The sequence below is a fragment of the Hylobates moloch genome, unplaced genomic scaffold (assembly GCF_009828535.3).
Source record: "Hylobates moloch isolate HMO894 unplaced genomic scaffold, HMol_V3 SCAFFOLD_14, whole genome shotgun sequence".
Lineage (NCBI taxonomy): Eukaryota > Metazoa > Chordata > Mammalia > Primates > Hylobatidae > Hylobates > Hylobates moloch.
Window position 1 is genome coordinate 68573587 of NW_026652289.1, and position 19230 is coordinate 68592816.

Here is a 19230-nt window from a genome sequence, read left to right on the forward strand (position 1 = left end):
AGCTGCTTCATGTAGAACTGACTCCCACATTCCAGCTGCTCAACTGTAATCATTCCATTAGCCCCTTATTGTGTTTAAGGAAGGGCAACCCCATGCTTGTTGTATCTGTCTGTGATTGTATCCTTCTTCTCTTTTCTCCCTCCTTCCCCTCCATATTCCACTCTACTTCCTCATCTTCTCCTGCCTTCGCATTCCCTATTTCCTTCTCCTTTCCTTCTTCCTCCCTTCCTATAGAAAATACATCCTTGAGAATATATCCAATTGCTACCTTGAACCAAAGAGCATACAAAAAGAGGAAGAAGCACAAAGATAGGCATTGGAGGTGGTTTTTGAAAGCTTGATGTGATTACAGATCTTGCCATAAATATTCAAAATATTTGACTACTGTTTTTAAGAGTTTCAGTTTATTCACTTTCCCTAAGTTCTTCTTGCTGCTGGTAGGATTTTTTGGACTAAGTCCTTTTAGAGTACATGAGGCTGTTTACTAGCAAATTATTGGAGGCCTTTTTGACGTACACACATTTTTAGTAATTACAACGATGAGAGAAATAGCAGCCTGAAGTAGTTAGAACCCACGGGGATCCGGAGGCGTCCCTTTTGCTGAGTTCTAGAATTTGTCAGGTATCAAGTTTTGAGAGAATCCAGAGAAGTCAGCACCTCACCTGAAGTTTTTCCGCAAAACTGGGAGAATGCACTTGGCCACAAGGGCTCATCACTTTTTCCATTATGAGGGACCAAGAAAAAAATTGACTGGGTTTGATGGCTCACACCTGCAATCCTAGCACTTTGGGAGGCTGCGATGGGAGGATTCCTTGAGTCTGGGAGTTTGAGACCAGCCTGGGCAAAGTAGTAAGACCTCATCTCTACTAAAAATAAAAAATCAGCTGAGTGTGGTGGTACTCACCTGTAGCCCAGCTACTTGGGAGGCTGAGGTGGGAGGATCACTTGAGCCAGGGAGGTTGAGGCTATAGTGAGCCATGATCACACCACTGCACTTGGCCTGGATAACAGAGTAAGACCCTGTCTGAAAAAAAATAAAGTAAATAAGTAAATTTTTCCATAAAGATGAGAATTTGGTCTGTCGTTGAAGGTGTCTTCCACATGGAAGTCTTTTGCGTGATTGCACGCTACTATTGTCTCTCCTTGACCTTCAGTACCTCTCCCAATGTTTTAAGCTAAATATTCTCATTAACTTGAATCATTCCTCACATGACAGGGCTTGAGTCTCTTCACTATTGTGGTCACTTGCTTCAAACAAGTTATAGCTTGTTCTTCTAGCCGCAGCTCCTAGAAGTGAAAGTAACAGTGAGTGTGGAGTGGGTTCTGATTTGTGTAAAGCATAGTAGCTGTTATTGAGATCTAAGTCACATTATCTACATTGTACTGGTGAGTAATACTGGGTTTATTGTTGACTAAATCTCTTTTTTTGTTGAGGCGGAGTCTCGCTCTGTTGCCAGGCTGGAGTGCAGTGACGCAACCTTGGTTCACTGCAACCTCTGCCTCCCAGGTTCCAGTGATTCTCCTGCCTCCACCTCCCAAGTAGATGGGATAACAAGCACTCACCACCATGCCCAGTTAATTTTTGTATTTTTAGTAGAGATGGGGTTTCACCATGCTGGCCAGGATGGCCTTGATCTCCTGACATCACGATCTGCCTGCCTTGGCCTCCCAAAGTGCTGAGGTTACAGGCGTGAGCCACCGTGCCCGGCCAATTTCTGCCAATTTTTTATTTTATTTATTTATTTTGAGAAGGAGTCTCCCTCTGTCACCCAGACCGGAGTGCAGTGGCATGATCTTGGCTCACTGCAACCTCTGTCTCCCAGGTTCAAGCACTTCTGCTGGCTTAGCCTCCCAAATAGCTGGGACTACAGGCGCATGCCACTACCCTTGGCTAATTTTTGTATTTTTAGTGGAGATGGGGTTACACCACATTGGCTAGGCTAGTCTCAAACTCCCAATGTCAGGTAATCTGCCCCCCTCAGCCTCCCAAAGTGCTGGGATTACAGGCATGAGCCACTGCACCCAGTCCTCTGTTTCTTTTTTAATAGGATAAATGTATACTTCTATAATTTTTTTCTACCAAAGCAATATGGTTTGGCTGTGTTGCCATTCAAATCTCAACTGAATTGTGTCTCCCAGAATTCCCACGGGTTGTGGGAGGGGCCTAGAGGGAGGTAATCAAATCATGCGGGCCAGTCTTTCCAGTGCTATTCTCTTGATAGTGAATAAGTCTCATGAGATCTGATGGGTTTATCAGGGGTTTCTGCTTTTGCTTTGCTCTAATTTTCTCTTGCCACCGCCTGTAAGAAGTGCCTTTCACCTCCTGCCATGGTTCCTCCCTCCCTAGGGAGGACTGTGGAACTGTAAGTCCAATTAAACCTCTTTTTCTTCCCAGTCTCGGGTATGTCTTTATCAGCAGTGTGAAACTGGACTAATACAGTACATTGGTGCCAGCAGTAGGATGTTGCTGAAAAGATAACTGAAAATGTGGAGCAACTTTGGAACTGGTAACAGGCAGAGGTTGGAAGAGTTTGGAGGACTCAGAAGAAGACAGGAAAATGTGGGAAAGTTTGGAACCTCCTAGAGATTTGTTGAATGGTTTTGACAAGAATGCTGATAGTGATATGAACAATAAGGTCCAGGCTGAGGTGGTCTCAGATGGAGATGAGGAACTCGTTGGGAACTGGAGCAAAGGTGACTCTTGTTATGTTTTAGCAGAGGCTGGTGGTGTTTTGCCCCTTCCCTAGAGATTTGTGGTACTTTGAACTTGAGAGAGATAGTTTAGGGTATCTAGTGGAAGAAATTTCTAAGTAGCAAAGCATTCAAGAGCTGACTTGGGTACTGTTAAAAGCATTCCAATTTTAAAAGGGAAACAGAGCATAAAAGTTCAGAAAATTGGAACCTGATGATGCAGTAGAAAAGAAAAACCCATTTTTAACAGAGAAATTCAAGGCAGCTGCAGAAGTTTGCATAAGTACCAAGGAACTACTAATGTTAATCCCCAAGACCATGGGGAAAATGTCTCCAGTTCCTGTGAGAGACCTTCACTGCAGCCCCTCCCATCACAGGCCCAGAGTCCAGGAGGAAAAAGTGGTTCTGTGGGCTGGGCCCAGGGTACCCATGCTGTGTGAAGCCTACGGACTTGGTGCCCTATGTCCCAGTTGCTCCAGCCTTGGCTGAAAGGGGCTAACGTACAGCTCTGGCTGTGGCTTCAGTGGGTGGAACCACCAAGCCTTGGCAGCTTCCATGTGGTGTTGAGCCTGTGGGTGCACAGAAGTCAAGAACTGAGGTTTGGGAACCTCTGTCTAGATTTCAGAAGATGTATGGAAACGCCTGGATGCCCAGGCAAAAGTTTGCTGCAAGGGTGGGACCCTCATGGAGAACCTCTGCTAGGGCAGTGTGGAAGGGGAATGTGGGGTCGGAGCCCCCACACAGTGCCCCTGCTGGGGCACTGCCTAGTGAAGCTGTGAGAAGAGGGCCACCATCCTCCAGACCCCGGAATGGTAGATCCATCAACAGCTTGCACTATGCACCTGGAAAAGTCGCAGACACTCAACACCAGCCCATGAAAGCAGCCAGGAGGGAGGCTATACCTGCAAAGACACAGGGGCAGAGCTGCCTAAGACCATGGGAACCCATTTCTTGCATCAGCATGACCTGGATATGAGACTTGCAGTCAAAGGAGATCATTTTGGACCTTTGAAATTTGACTGCCCTGCTGGATTTCAGACTTGTGTAGGCCAGATAACCCCTTTGTTTTGGGCAATTTCCCCCATTTTGAATGGCTACATTTACCCAATACCTGTACCCCTATTGTATCTAGGAAGTAACTAGCTTGTTTTTGATTTTACAGGCTCATAGGCAGAAGGGACTTGCCTTGTCTCAGATGAGACGTTGGACTGTGAACGCTTGGCTTAATTTTGAAATAAGTTAAGACTTTGGGGGATGGTTGGGAAGGCATGATTGGTTTTGAAATGTGAAGACATGAGATTTGGAGGGGCCAGGGGCAAATGATATGGCTTGGCTGTGTCCTCATTCAAATCTCAACTGAATTGTATTTCCCAGAATTCCCACCTGTTGTGGGAAGGATCTAGCGGGAGGTAATTGAATCATGGGGGCCAGTCTTTCCAGTGCTATTCTTGTGACAGTGAATAAGCCTCATGAGATCTGATGGGTTTATCAGGGTTTTCTGCTTTTGTTTCACTCTCATTTTCTCTTGCTGCCACCATGTAAGAAGTGCCTTTCACCTCCTGCCATGATTCTGAGGTCTCCCCAGCTGTGTGGAACTGTAAGTCCAATTAACCCTCTTTTTCTTCCCAGTCTTGGGTATGTCTTTATCAGCAGCGTGAACATGGACTAATACACAAAGTAAAGACATTTATGTTTATCATGGCTAATTTACATCTTATTTAATACCTGCAGCTTTTTATTCTAGCTTTCAAAATCCCCTTTTGGTTTCATCCATATTGTGCTTTGTTGTTGGGCCCATGGAAATGACCTTCTTTGTTTAATGGTTTGAGCTTTTTTTGTGAGGGAAATCCTAGATTTCTGCAAGATGAGGAGACTAATGGAGGGTTCATTAGAAAGGAGAAGAAAGAGACTGAGTGAGCACACTTGTTCAAATGGCAGAGTTACTCCCAATTTAACAACGGAGTGAAATGGGAATAGAGAAACAGGTAAACACAACAACTGAGCAACTGTGACTATGAATTTGAAGACATCATGAAAACTTGAAAACAATCTAGCTATTCAAAACATAGAACACAGTCACAATCACTGAATTTAAATTGCCAAGCATTAGAGCAGTTATATAAAACTTAATACCCTCCCCAAGAGGCTGTTATAAGATCAAGTGAAATCATATATGAGAAAGATCTTAGCATGAAGCTAGAAACTTAGTAGGGAATCAGTAGGAATGCCTTCTTCTTGGCCTATCTCTATATCTTGACTTTGGGTTTCATCTTTTTCTTTTTATTATTTCATCTTTTTCTTTTTATTCTCTTAGGTAATTGCATCCAGTCCTTTAGCCCTCTTCACTTCTCACATTTCTCATGTCTAATCTATCATTTTGTGAACAAACTCATGTTTATGCTCTCTTATGCTCTCCCTACTCATCATGATTTATGCTCTCTTGTGCTCTCCCTACTCATCATGATTTCATGTTTATGCTCTCTTATGCTCTCCCTACTCATCATGATTTCACAGCCTTTGATAGTTCTGCCTTTTATTCTCCATCTTCCCAGACTGAAGGTCCTAAGATTTAGGCCAGCAAACTCCCTGTCTCCTCCCTCTCTCCAATGCCCTTCTCTAGACTTTTCCTAGCTCTCTGCTTTTCTTGAAGGAGGACTTCTTGTAAGGCTTGGCAGGTGTCACCCTAGGCTCCGTGTCCTCCTGGGTGTCTGAGACTTAGTTTCTTCATGTCTAAAATGGGACATGAAGTCAATAATGCCACAAAAGGACTAGATCAGCTTTAAGCATGTTGATGAATATGAGTTGCCTAAAGTATTACCTTGCACAGAGTCGCTCAAAGATGTCATGGTTAAAACAATCTCATTAAGTCTCTTTTTGTAGTTTGACTTAGAAGGAATTTGTGCGAAATACGCAAGCCTCTTTGAAAAGTTCACCCTGTAGATTTCTGATGACGAATACAAAAATGATTTTCCTAACTGCTAATGGGTTAACCCCTTCTAGCCTCATGGGAACTTATCATGTGTGTGGTGAATTGTGCGAGAGGAAGCCCTGTTGAAGCAGCATTCTCTCCCGCTCCCCTGCAAACCGTCACTTTGGTGGCTGACAGCTTCCAAAACCAGGACTTATGGCTTCCACAAATCTTACAGGAACACACCTCTGAAAATGTTCATCTCTATGTCACCAATGAACCTATATACCGGTAACAAAAGTGATGATGATGATGATGATAATGACTTCTATTATTGAGCCACCTACTATGTGCCAGGTCCTGTACTAGGTCCTGAGAACAAAAAGATGAACAAGTCAGTCATAGATTAGAGACAGTCTACATAGAACTTCTATCTCAGTGCCTGGCACAAAGTAGGCGTTCAATAAACATTTCAAGGGAAAAAAGTGATGCTCAGAGTTTCAGTGACCTCCAAGAAGGTCTTCTGGATCCTAGAAATAAATAATACCTTTGTATGGGTCCCCAAATACACCCAACTCCATACCTGATCCAGCTCCTTGATGAGTGACATAGCTCTGAGATTCTATTGCATTTGGGGCCTATCCAGTTCAAACAATCTTACACGAGCTTGACTTTGGGTTCGTCCCTCATTAGTCCCTTCAAACTTCTTGGTGTGCTAGTTAGTGTTCCATGGAGCTAGTGTCTAGACCAAAGCTAGAAAAGTGTGTATAGAAAAGAAGTGGCTAAGGTAGTAGAGTTCTTGGTTTTCCTGGACAATTTTTCCAAGTGTAAGTGCCAGCCAGGCCATAGCAAGACAAGGCTTCTGTCTTTCAATTTCTATTTTTCCTAATTACTGACTGCTAACAAATGGATCTTAATTTGTTAAACAAATTAGCTGTTTTCAAACTGCTTTGAAAATATGGATGTTAGTCAACAAACTAGTCTTGGAGCTATCTCTTCTTAGTTGGTATACAGCAGTACTACCATTGTAGTCTGTGTGTGTGTGTGTGTGTGTGTGTGTGTGTGTGTGTAAGTGAAGTACTGTGTGTTTATTTGATTAATACTCTTGATTAGCTTAATTCATGGTTATGCAGTCCTTTGTGGCTTTAATTTCAAAGTTTTGAATGACATTGGTGGTGAATTTGTTAGGTACATTAACTCTTTGTGCCTCTTAGGGATTTATTTGTCAAATTACCTATTTCACTACACCTAATGGCCTTTGGGTCCTATGGAAGTTAATGCCTTCTTTGAAAATGAGCAACTTTATTCCTGAGCCTTCCATATTAGAAGGATCATCCCCAATTTTTTTGAGTTACTTAAGGATGTGAAAAATATCTTTATTTTCTATTTGATGACACTTCTAGGTAATGTGAGGAATTATAGAATAATACTTCAGCTTGGAAAGGATTTTACTCCAAAATAAAATCAAGTCAGATTCTCAGCTGTTGCTTGTTAAGTGCCAATTTGACATTCAAAATTATCTGAACTTTGTGATTTGGAGAACCCAAAATCAACCAGCAGGAATAACTTTCATCCAGTCAAAACCCATTTGGTCATGACTGATGAAGAAGCTCATTTTGTTTGGGAGGATTGGATGTGAGCAATTGGGGATGAAAACATAAGACCTAATGATGGAGTATTCTCTGTGCAACTTCAAGGCCCAAATTTATGTTCACTTTAAAATAAACACACTTACTTTTGCTTCTTTTTCTTAGGAAATTTAGGAGAGAAATGATAGAAATAAGACATAAATATTCTCTTGATCTCAGCAGGCAGCATTGTGTATTGGCCAATACACAATACAGGGGGTGCAGGAGCTGGGTCCTGGCTTTACTCTTCAAGGTGGTGTGACCTTGGGCAAGTTGCTCAACCTTTCTCAGTCTCAGTCTTCTCAATCACAAAATGAAGCTGGAACTCGTACCTTTCTTAGAAGACCAGTGTGAGGATTAAGTGGGCTGCCCATGTAGAAAGCACTTCTTGGGAAAACCTCCAAGGTGGAAGGCAGGTTTACTGTGAAATTTATGAAACTTAAATTTCAGGACTCCTCTCTTGCACACACCTCTTTTTAAAAAACCATGCCCTTTGGTAGTTAATTTTGTATTCATTGTTGTTGTATTTTCATAAATAGGGCCTCCCAAATTATATGGTAAAGCCTGGGTTTTCCCTTGTCAAACCTTCTTCATCAGATTGTTCCATGATTCCTCCTATTTTGGTGCAGACTTCAGGATTAATCAATTTAAATAATGCTCTTAATAACTGCTAAATAGAAGACATTATTTTTAGACCATCTGTATGATGTATGTTATGATAGAGCTCTCCCAGGTAGGAATTATCTAGAAGGAGAAGAATTAATTTGTCTCCACACATATATTAAAGAATGGATTCACTTCTGCCAAGGAAAGTAAGTGTAGAAGTTTCCTTGATGAGATTTAGTGATTTGTAGACTGGTCTACTGATGATTAGCACCTGGTGTTAGAATAATAAGGATGCTGAAGACAACACTCATTGAATGCTTCTGATCCAAACCCAGCTATGTAAACATTTTATTGTACTTGCTTAAGTGGGCAAATTTGTTTTTTGCAGTCTTAGTTGTTTGTTTATGATATCTAGAAAAGCTATGTGTTTTCTTAACAGAGGTATGGCCATTCTGACTGCTACTGAGAGGGGAGAGGTGTTCAGACAGAGGTGTCTAGAGGTTAGGGTTAGAACTATGAGAGACATATGGCATGCAGTGACTATTTCTCCCCAAAGTATGGAGATTTTTTTTAGGAGGAAAGAGTTGAGTAAATTAGGCATTTACTGAGAGAAGTTTTTTGTGACAAGTACAGCTCATGTCAAAAGAGATATTTTTATTAAGAAGATACACACACTCATTCCACACTCACAGATTTGAGAGACATGGAGGGATTGAAGGCTGAGAGACATGTACAATGAAAGGCAGCAGTTTGAAATGGAGATGAGAAAAAACATCCTCTCAGATGAAGGCATCTAGAGTTGAGGCTGATTTTGAGAGAAAAGAAAGATAAAATAAAGATTTTAGTTGAGAGGCTTAATTTCACTCAGTTGAAAAGAGTTTAGAAGTATATAAGTTCTGCTTCTGAATACTGACGGAAAGGGACAGGAAGAGCTCAGTGAGAGAGGCGGGGGAGAGAACCACCACAGCTATCTGTTCGCTTGGGTGGCTGAAATGGCTGAGGGCAGCTCGTCTTGGGAGGGGCCTGAAGCAGGACTTGGCTGAGGAGGTAGTCAATGCTGGACCAATCAGGGCCGACCAGGAGATGGGCCTATATGAAAGAAATGCTTCTTCAAGATAACAGGTTACGCTAATTGAGAATCCAGTAAGTGTTCTAATGCTTTGCGATTTCTTCTCTTAAGTGATTCACAATTATTTCATTTATTAGTTTCTTAGTATTATTGGCTTATAAATCGACAGTATACATTTTATTGGTAATGATAAATACTGTGACTCTTTTTTCTTTCTTTTTTTGAGATAGGGTCTTGTTCTGTTGCCCAGGCCAGAGGACAGTGGCACGATCGTGACTCACTGCAGCTTCAACCTTCCAGGCTCAAGCGATCCTTCCACCTTTGCCTCCCAAATAGCTGGACTACAGGTATGCACCACCATGCCTGGCAAATTTTTGTATTATTATTATTATTTTGGTAGAGATTGGGTTTTGCCACATTGCCCAGGCTCTTCTTGGACTCCTACGCTCAAGCGATCCGCCCACCTCTGTCTCCCAAAATGCTGGGATTACAGGCATGAGCCATGGCACCTGGCTGACTCTCATTTTTTTTAAATTGATACATAGTTTACATGTATCCTGAAGTGACAAAGTTTTCTATTAAAGCTACACTTAGAATTTTTTTGGCAATAGTGAAATCTGAGAGATGACGAAGTAAAATTCTTTGTTGGGAGAGAAGCCTGATTATTTTACTCATAGTGCAGGTGATGGGGAACAGATCCTACTACTCATAGTGGCCATGCATCTGGCTCTTTGCTGGCCATGGTATAAAATTACTTAAGGTTTGGTCCCATTTTCAATTCCATCATTATTTACCAAGTGCATCCAGTGTGGGCTGAAGTGGTTTTTACAACTCCCAAGAACTGATTATATGCATCTCTTCCTAATGCCACTTTCAGTAATATCATCTTGAGTGCTTGACATTGGCCGTGATGGGAGTATTTACACCATAGAAACCGGCAATCACTATAAATCAGGGTTTTCTCCATCCCCAGAGAGCTGGTTGTTAAAGATTTGCCAGGACATACACATCTAAGCAGAAGGTTACTGAGCTAGGCACTGTAGGGAAATTAAAATGTGAGTGGGATACATTCTGGTCTTTAGGGATCTTATAATTTGGTAGCAGGAATTAATGATGATGATGATGATGGGGATAATAATAATGATGAGTACCTATGATCACTTACGCTGTTAGAACTTTACAGGTGTTAGCTTGCTTAATCATTACAAAAAACCCTATTAGGTGGGGGCCTATAATTCTCTCTATTTTTTTTTTTTTTTTTTTTTGAGACTGAGTTTCATTCTTGTCACCCAGGCTGGAGTGTAATGGCATGATCCTGGCTCACTACAACCTCTGCCTCCCGGGTTCAAGGGATTTGCCTGGCTCAGCCACCCAAGTAGCTAGGATTACAGGCATCTGCCCCCAGGCCTGGCTAATTTTTGTATTTTTAGTAGAGATGGGGTTTCACCATGTTATGAGGGGCTGAATGTCAGGCTAAGGCATCTAAGCTCTATTTGGTGTCTTTTCAACAGGTCAATTAAGCTGAGGTAAACTAGTCCAGACTGTATACCAATGATCAAAAATTCAGATGTATTTCAGTCCATATCAATGTGATAATACAGCACTCAATTTTATGAAATCTGGTTGATTTTTTTCAGCTCTGAAGTGTTTAAAGGGCATTTCTTCAAATGGCTGGTGGAGATGATCTCATTGTCCTTATTATATATTCTAACAACCTGATTACAGCTCAAAGCCAGTGAATCTCATGCAAGCTAGCTGGATTTATAAATTCCTGCAGGCTCAAGGAATCCTTTGGTGCCACAGGTACGCTCATCAATGGAGGTCTAGTGCACACTGTTGTCCGATGTGCCTTGATAGTCTGTATTGGTTAGAGGGGCTGCTATCCAGTGTGTTCTGTAAATTGGTAGAATCTAAATTCCCTGGAGGTAGAAACCATGTTTGTCTCATTTTTCATTGTCATTTTTTTTTTTTTTTTTTGAGACGGAGTCTCGCTCTGTCTCCCAGGCTGGAGTGCGGTGGTGCGACCTAGGCTCACTGCAAGCTCCACCTCTCTGGTTCACACCATTCTCCTGCCTCAGCCTCCTGAGTAGCTGGGACTACAGGCACCTGCCACCACGCCTGGCTAATTTTTTTTTGTATTTTTAGTAGAGACGGGGTTTCACCGTGTTAGCCAGGATGGTCTCAACCTCCTGACCTTGTGATGCGCCCGCCTCGGCCTCCCAAAGTGCTGGGATTACAGGCATGAGCCACCGTGCCCGGCCTCATTGTCATTTTAATACCTGGCAGTTTCTGGTCAATCTGGGTTTTCAATAAATATTCATTGCCATGAACATTCATGGTGTCTCTTTATGCTTCATGGATTGTACCCTAAAAATGCTAGTGTCCATAATTTTGGTTCAGGTATAATTAATATGTTAAAAAATGTTTTTAAAAAACCAGATTTCTCATTTATTTATGTATTTGTGGGGTTTCTTCCTAGCCATAGCAGTCAGGAGGAGTTGAGGCAGGTAATTTGTTCTTTTGCTAAACAACAGGGACTCAGACTGAAAAGTTTTGAAAACCACCTGGTTCAAACACTGAATGTCTCTTCCATCCCTCTGCCTGGTCGGTCTTGGGGAGTAGATCCAGACAACCTCAGGTTCATCTGCTCCTGTCTCACCTGGCACTTGGCTTTCCTGATTCCTCAGTGCCGCCCCCACCTCCTCCAGCTTGGTTCTGTGGGTGTCCTGATTGATGGTGTCCTAGCTGGACTACCTGACTTTCCTAGATTTGACTTCAGCACCACCTTAAGGCCACACTGTCCTCGACACTTTTTTACCTTAGGTAAGAAATACTAATGATTCACTTTCTGGGTGCTAAGCCTCCAGTGGGTGCTTGAATTTATAATTCAAATAAATGACTGAATTAATAAATGAGTGGATTTTCTGTGATTAAATGTTGTGATTTCTTCTCTTCTGTTGTTCTTACCACTGAACAATATGCAACATGTAGTAGGTGCTTTCCTAGTCTTTGTAAGACTCTTGATTTAAAATAAGTGACATTTTGGTGTCCCTCTTGTTAACCTATACCAAATCACAAAAATCACCAGAGAATGTGTTTAATCATTTCCGGATCCTGGAAATTCCTTAGGTTCCTTCCCAAGTTGCAACAGGGACAAAATGTGGGTACAAATGTATGTGATTTACTTGGACTACTTCATACTAAGGGAGTGGATGGTACATATCTATGGTGCTCAAAGGGCTTGCCACAGTTCTAAGATCATTGCCCCTGATATCATCTGCTGAATATCTTACAAGTCCTCCCAAGTTTTGAGAAGAGCCTTCCAATACCTGCTCTTCCTTCTCAACATGTTTTATAATAATACGCCTGTAGTCACTGAAACTTGCAACCTGAACATATTCTTTGTAGAACTTGCCCCCTTGTTTCACGAGGAAAGATATTCACCAGGAAGGACTGAAAGAGACAGCATGCTCTAGGTAGCAGAATGAGTGCTTGTGACTCAGGAGACATTCAAATTAAAGAATATAAACCAATAATAACATTCTAAGTGTCTCAACTATCTGAATGGACCCCTCTCTCAGCCAAGGGCATTCAAAAGTTAACCTGAAAAATTAGTTCAGGCCATGATAGGAAGGGGGTGGGTGTCGGACATGTCTCACAGTTGACCAGCATTGACATCAGCACAGAGGTCTTAAGACAGATAGAACCGACTTTTTACGTCTGATAAGAAACATTTACAATCTATTCTCTAAAGCCTGCTACCTGGAGGCTGATCTGCATGGTAAAACCTTGGCCTCCACAGCCCCTTATCTTAACCCAGAGATTCCTTTGTATTGATTCTAAGTCTTTAGACAATAACTCGACCAATTGCTAATCAGAAAATCTTTGAATCCACCTAAGACCTGGAAGCCTCCCCCCACTGCCCCCACCCACCACTTCCAGTTGTCCCACCTTTCCAGACCAATGTACATTTTACATGTATTGATTGATGTTTTATGTCCCCTTAAATTGTATAAAACCAACTTGTAGCCTTACCACCTTGGGCAATGTTCTAAGGATCTCCTGAGGGCTGTGTCACTGGCCATTGGTCACTTATATATGGCTCAGATAAATCTCTTCAAATATTTTACAGAGTTTGAGTCATTTTGTTGACAAGAACAACAGAAAAATACCACAACAATCCTTGACATGGTTTTAGTTCCTATGACTGTGCTTGTAATTTTAGCCACATTTTGGGAGAAGAAGGGGTTACACCTAAAGTGACAGAGACATGCAATGGGGAGATTGAGTAAATTGGTTGCATCAATTTACAATGGAAAGCAGTTTCTTATTCTAAATATATTCATTTGTAATGTTGAAATTGCTGCTCTATTCATGTCTCTACACCCTCCCTATTCTAGCATTTTGTGAACAAACTTATGTTTATGTTACCTCTACTCTTATGATTTTAAAAAGTCTTTCTTTGGTTGTTTCTCCTTTCATTCTCCATCTTCTCAGACTAAAGGGTCCTAAGATTTTTAGTGTATCAGGCTCCCCATCTTCTCCCTTACTCTAATCCTTTTTAGAACTTTGCCCAGCTTTCTGCCTATCTTGAAGTGTTATAGTAGGTCACTAGTCAGGCATGAGCAGGGCAGGAAAGGGCTCCTCTCCACCCCACCAGGAATGTCAAGAAACAATCAGGTGATGGTCAGGCAGTTGTCATACTGTCTCTCTAAAATAATAATTGGTCGCAGCTGATGCCAGGGAACGGCCGTCTCCCGATAGATAGAAACATCTGAATCTGGTGATCAGTAGCCTGCTGATAAGATCTCAGGAGTTGGGCTAGCGGGGCTCAAGCATGCACATTCAGAGGCAAAATGGCAGAGTTTAACTGGTATGTGACCTCCCAGGGACATTCAACGGGTAAGGGAAGAACGCCTCAAGTGAGCATTCGTACAACTCCGGTAGACACACTGTACATGCTCACCTCCCAAGTGCTGGTAGGCCACTGCGCATGCGGACGGCCCACACCAAGGGAACAATCAACGGAAAAGACATAGATGTAAGACCTCAGAAGTACGCCAACATAATAAAACCCCAAGTCAAAATGTCAAAGCGTGCACTTGTTTGGCCCTCTTCTAGGTGTACTTTATTTCCTTTTGTTCCTGCTCCTCTAACGCTCTTTAATAAACTTTCATTCCTGCTCTAAAACTTGCTTCGGTCTCTCCTTCTGCCTTATGCCCCTCAGATAAATTCTTTCTTCTGAGGAGGCAAGACTTGAGGTTGCTGCAGACCCATACAACTTCAGATTTGCTGCCAGTTATAGAAGGATGACTTGTTGGGATTGGCAGGTGACACCATAGTCCCGTTGCATTTCTTGAGTTGTCATTTTGAGGTACAAGCACAATATTCATATTTAAGCACTGGTAATGCATTCTTCAAGAAGACAGGACAGGACATATTAATGATCATCATGTCTTTGGAGCAAAGGTTTCAGAAAAAGCATTTGTAAACACTTCACATTCTTGTAGCATCTAAGTCACACATCAGAACAAAGGGCTTTGGGGAAAGGATTTTCACCCAACTGTCTAGTTGAGAATGTTGATAAAGTCAGTACTTGTCTAGTCTTGTACCTTGAACCTTGCCTGAGCAAGCCATCAGGAGAAGTTCTTTGTGTAATTCTGTGTTTTTCCTTGGCTATTTGTTGTAGGTTCAGACAAAACCCGGATTGGGAGTTGGATAGCTGCTCCAAGCTTTCTTATTATTCAATAGTCTAAGACATTTACAAGTAGGATTTTTCCTTTGAAGTAGAAATGTACTACAGCTTCTGGGAATGGATCAAGGATTCCAGCTAAGGGAACTTATTTTAAAAAACCTCAACTTGATCCACCAACTTTCTTGGTCAAAAGGGCAATGGGGCCAGCAAGTAGATACCAGTGTTTAGTGATAGCCAGTTCTTTTCTTTCCTTCAGGCTTCCTTCCTCAATTAATGTAAGTATGTTAACAGGATATGATTTCCCTAATAGACAACACTGATAGGAACAGGGGTCGGACTGAACCTAATGGTTTCTATAACATATTTAATATCTGATGTTGCTGTTAAATGTTGAGGAAAATTAGTCACATTTAGAACCATCTGTTTCCAAAAGTGGTTAAAGTGTGGATTGCCTCCTGACTAGTCAGTTTATCTCTTATAATAATAGTTGTGGTGTGAAATGATTCTTTTTATTCGCTTTCTTTGTTCCGGCTATAAATACACATTTGGCTTCTAGAAAACTGGGATTTAAAATGTCAAAGGATATCGTTCACATATCTTGGCCATAATGCATATAAAAAGAAATCTAGATTTGTACTGTTCTCTTCAATCCCCATATATTTTATGTTCCATTTAGATGCAGTTACAGATTGGAAACTATAGTTATGAAGATGTATGCAATCTTCAGTAGTAATAAGCACCTTATGATCAATAAAGGGTTGAAGAATGAATTGGAAGGATTCTAATATGTGATAACTTAAGCATTTTATTTCGTGGGTTGTTGACGTTAGGGAATCAGAGGAGGTGAGGAACAGTGGAGAAAGTCCCTTAAGTGTACATATGCCTTTCACAAGGCACAATAAGCATTTTTTTTGTTGTTGTTGTTTTGAACCAGGGTCTATCTCTGTTGTCCAGGCTAAAGTACAGTGGCTTGATCATGGCTCACTGCAGCCTCGAGCTCCCGGGCTTAAGCTATCCTCCTACCTCAGCCTCCCAAGTGGGAAAATTAATGTTTTTTTTTTTTTGAGATGGAGTCTTGCTCTGTCGCCCGGGCTGGAGTGCAGTGTGCGATCTTGACTTACTGAAAGCTCTGCCTCCCAGGTTCAAGCATTCTGGCCCAGCTAATTTTTGTATTTTTAGAGAGACAGGGTTTCACTGTGTTGGCCAGGCTAGTCTCAAACTCCTGACCTCAGGTGATCCATCTGCCTTGGCCTCCCAAAGTGTTGGGATTACAGGCGTGAGCCACCCACACCCTGGCCAAAAAACCAATTTTTAAAGCTAGCAACCAACTAATTTTGTGTTTGCCACCATGTTTTTTTTGTTGCTGTTGTTTTTTGCCTTCAGAATGGTCGTTTACGTAGAGTGGACATAAAACTTAAATATAACTGTGCAAACCTCTTAATCAGCAGGTCAATGTTCTGGAAAGCTCATCTGAAATATTTGTTAGACTGTTTACAGTGTTCATGTGATGTGTTTCCTTAAGGAAATAAGTCTCCCATTTTGGGTTGTGAATGTGGTACTTTATTTCTGAGCTGTCACTGGGATCTTAGCAGAATTTCCTAATTTTGCATTACTGCCTGAGATGTTTTTGTAGGAAAATCAGGCTCTTCTTTGTATCTCTTGAGTGGCTTTGAGTGTGCAAATCTATGGTTCCAGTGAAGCAGTTGAAAATTTTGCCCCACAGCCCTCACACAGTGGAGGAAGATGTACTTGCTTTACCTGATGTCAGTTCTGGAACACTGTTCCTACGTCACAACATAAGAAAAGTTTTACGCAATTTTAAAAATATTTGTTGTAGAGATGGGGGTCTCGCTTTGTTGCCCAACTGGTCTCAAACTCCTAGCCTCAAGTGATCCTCTTGCCTCAGCTTCCTAAAGTGCTAGGATTACAGGTGTGAGCCACTATGCCTGGCCAGAAAGTTTAAAAACAACAACAATAACAAAGAAAAACAAACAAACAAACAAAAAAACCAACCCTTATTTTAGACAAGTTCAAAGGGAGTGGAGGAGGGAGAGTTTTTGAAATCAGAAATAAATTGTTTATTGCAACTACATTGAAAGTTCTCTTTTCCCACAAATTAAGAATTAGAATTATCTGGAAGTGAGATGGATTTTTTAGAAACTTTGTGGAATAGGGTGATCTTACCTTCCAGATGTGTAAAGCAACAAAACATTAAAGGTATGCTAAGCTAATTGTACAGTGAGAGCAAAGAAGCTCTGCCTTTGTGATACGAAGCTTTGAATGTTCAATTAGCAGGAGCATCCTCTTAAGGGTGGGATGATTCCTTTCCCACTGCCTACATCTGTTAGTAGTAGTGGAATTGGTTATCTTCTGAAACCATTTGTTTGATCTGTTGATTAGGGGTGAGGGCTAAATTTTTGGCATTTTGAAAATTAAGAAATTCAGCAAGTTCTTACATGGGCAAACGTCTAGATTGGTCTCTCCTAAATGAATTTTGAAGTGGGTTGCTGACAACTAGTTCAATAATCCTGCATGACAGTAATTTCAAAATGACATTTTTTTCCCCTATTAAAGCAGTGGAATTGATTGCTTGCAAAATTTTTTAATGGTAGCTTTTTATGGTATGGTTTACAGTACAAATGTGAACTGAAACACCTTAATTAGGCCACTGCAAAAATGAAATGGCCTGCACTTACATGATATGGAATCCTCAACGAAACTTCAGCAGAGAGAATTTTTGATTTGCTGTAGTTGAGTGTAAGGGCAGAGCCAAATCACTAGCTGCCTGTGGAATTGTAATAAAATGGGCAGGTGCTGCTTCAAAGAGAATTGACGCAATTAGCTTCACCCATATTCTGTTGGCATTCTCTGAATTACCTCCTAACCCTCTCTCTTTCCATCTTTCTCCTGTTCATAGCCAAATCAGTCCTTTTATAGCAAATCGTCATTTTTTCATGTCTTATGCATCGAGACTTTGCTTGGGATTTTAATAATATAATTTGTTTCCAGCTAAAAAATGAAAATGGATGTGAGAGAAGGTAAAGGAGAGAAAAGACTAAATGTTTTCTCACCTAGAATATCTATCTTGTACTAGGAAACTTGATGATGTAGGAATAAATGTGACAATATTATTTCATTTTTTTTGCTACTTTTCTCTACCAGGCAAGCCCTTTGCTGCAGATGACTACAGTTATATAGGTTATCTGACTAGAAACAACTATTGATAAGGACACTAGCAATTATTATGATTCATTAGTGAAACAGTGGCTAAAAGAATCTATTTTCCCATCATGTAACAGTTGCATAAGAAAGATATTTGAAATGATCTTGCATTACTAAAATGGTTTATCATTCTTGCTGGGTGTCTATGGTTTATTTTTTCATTCATTTGTTTACTCTTTCTATAAATATTTATTCTGTCTGCACTAAGGGCCAGCTCTGTATGAGGCACTGGAGATGGAGTGGTGAAGCCATCAGACATGGAGCTTACAACCATTGAAAATTATTAAAATAATCAATTACAATGGTGATAGAAATCTGAGGGATAAGCACAGTGGTGCTGTGTGAACATTACTCAGGGGAGAACTATTAAGAATAAGGATGATTGGAAATAAGGAAGCTGCATTTAGTCTTGTTTAGTAGCTATAAAAATAGATAGATCAACATATACTTTGAAATAGCATGTCTAGAAATATATTTGCAGAGGGAAATGTAGCTGGGTGTCCAGAGAATACAGGGTGAGTGCATGTGGAAGTCCCTGAAGAACAGAATAGTAACTTGGAGGGAAGATTGTGCCACCTACTTTATTTAACGTGGTAGTCATCACACTGGAAAATGAATTCAGGTCTGTTTTGCTTATCAACCTCTTGGAAATGGTGGTCCTCATGCTCACGATAAAGTTTTCCAGGGACTTTTATAAGAATTAGGTTTTCTGGGCACCAAATATCTTTAGTTGGATTTCCTCATGAGTTTACTTTGCAATTCATTTATTTGAATAAATTTGACAGGCGTTTTCATGTTTTCCCATTATATTTTATCTTGTTGATTTTAGCATAGTTAGTTCTCTCTGAATTCTTATTCTGGCATCCACAAACTTGCTTCTTCTATCTTTGCATCACCAGGAAATTGGTTAAAGATGGCTCGTCTGTCTTCATGTTGTCTAATAAAATTGCTAAACATGACAGGGCCAAATGCAGAGATTGGTATGCACTCCAGAGGTCTCCCTTTGGCTAACTTTGCTTCATTAGTAAGGTGTTTAACTAGATTTGAATTCCCAGCACTATGCTGTCATCAATGCTGTATAATGTAGGTCCGGTTAACTAGAGTGGTAGACAGGCCCCAATACCAGGATTCTGACTGTCATGGAGTGGCAGACCAGCCACCATGAACTGAGGAAGCAGAGAGTGTTAGGGCTTGAAAACACTTTATCTGTGCCAGAAACTACGGACTGAAGGAATGGCACACTGTGGAAGCCAGAACTTATTTCCCGAGCTCCAGGCCTGGATGTCCAATACTGTATTTACTGCTATCCCCACTGGGTGTCCCATAGGGACCTCAAACCAGACAAGTCACAAATTGAACTTGTCTTTCTGCATCCCTAGAATGGTCTCCTCTGCCTTTGTCTCTATTCTGC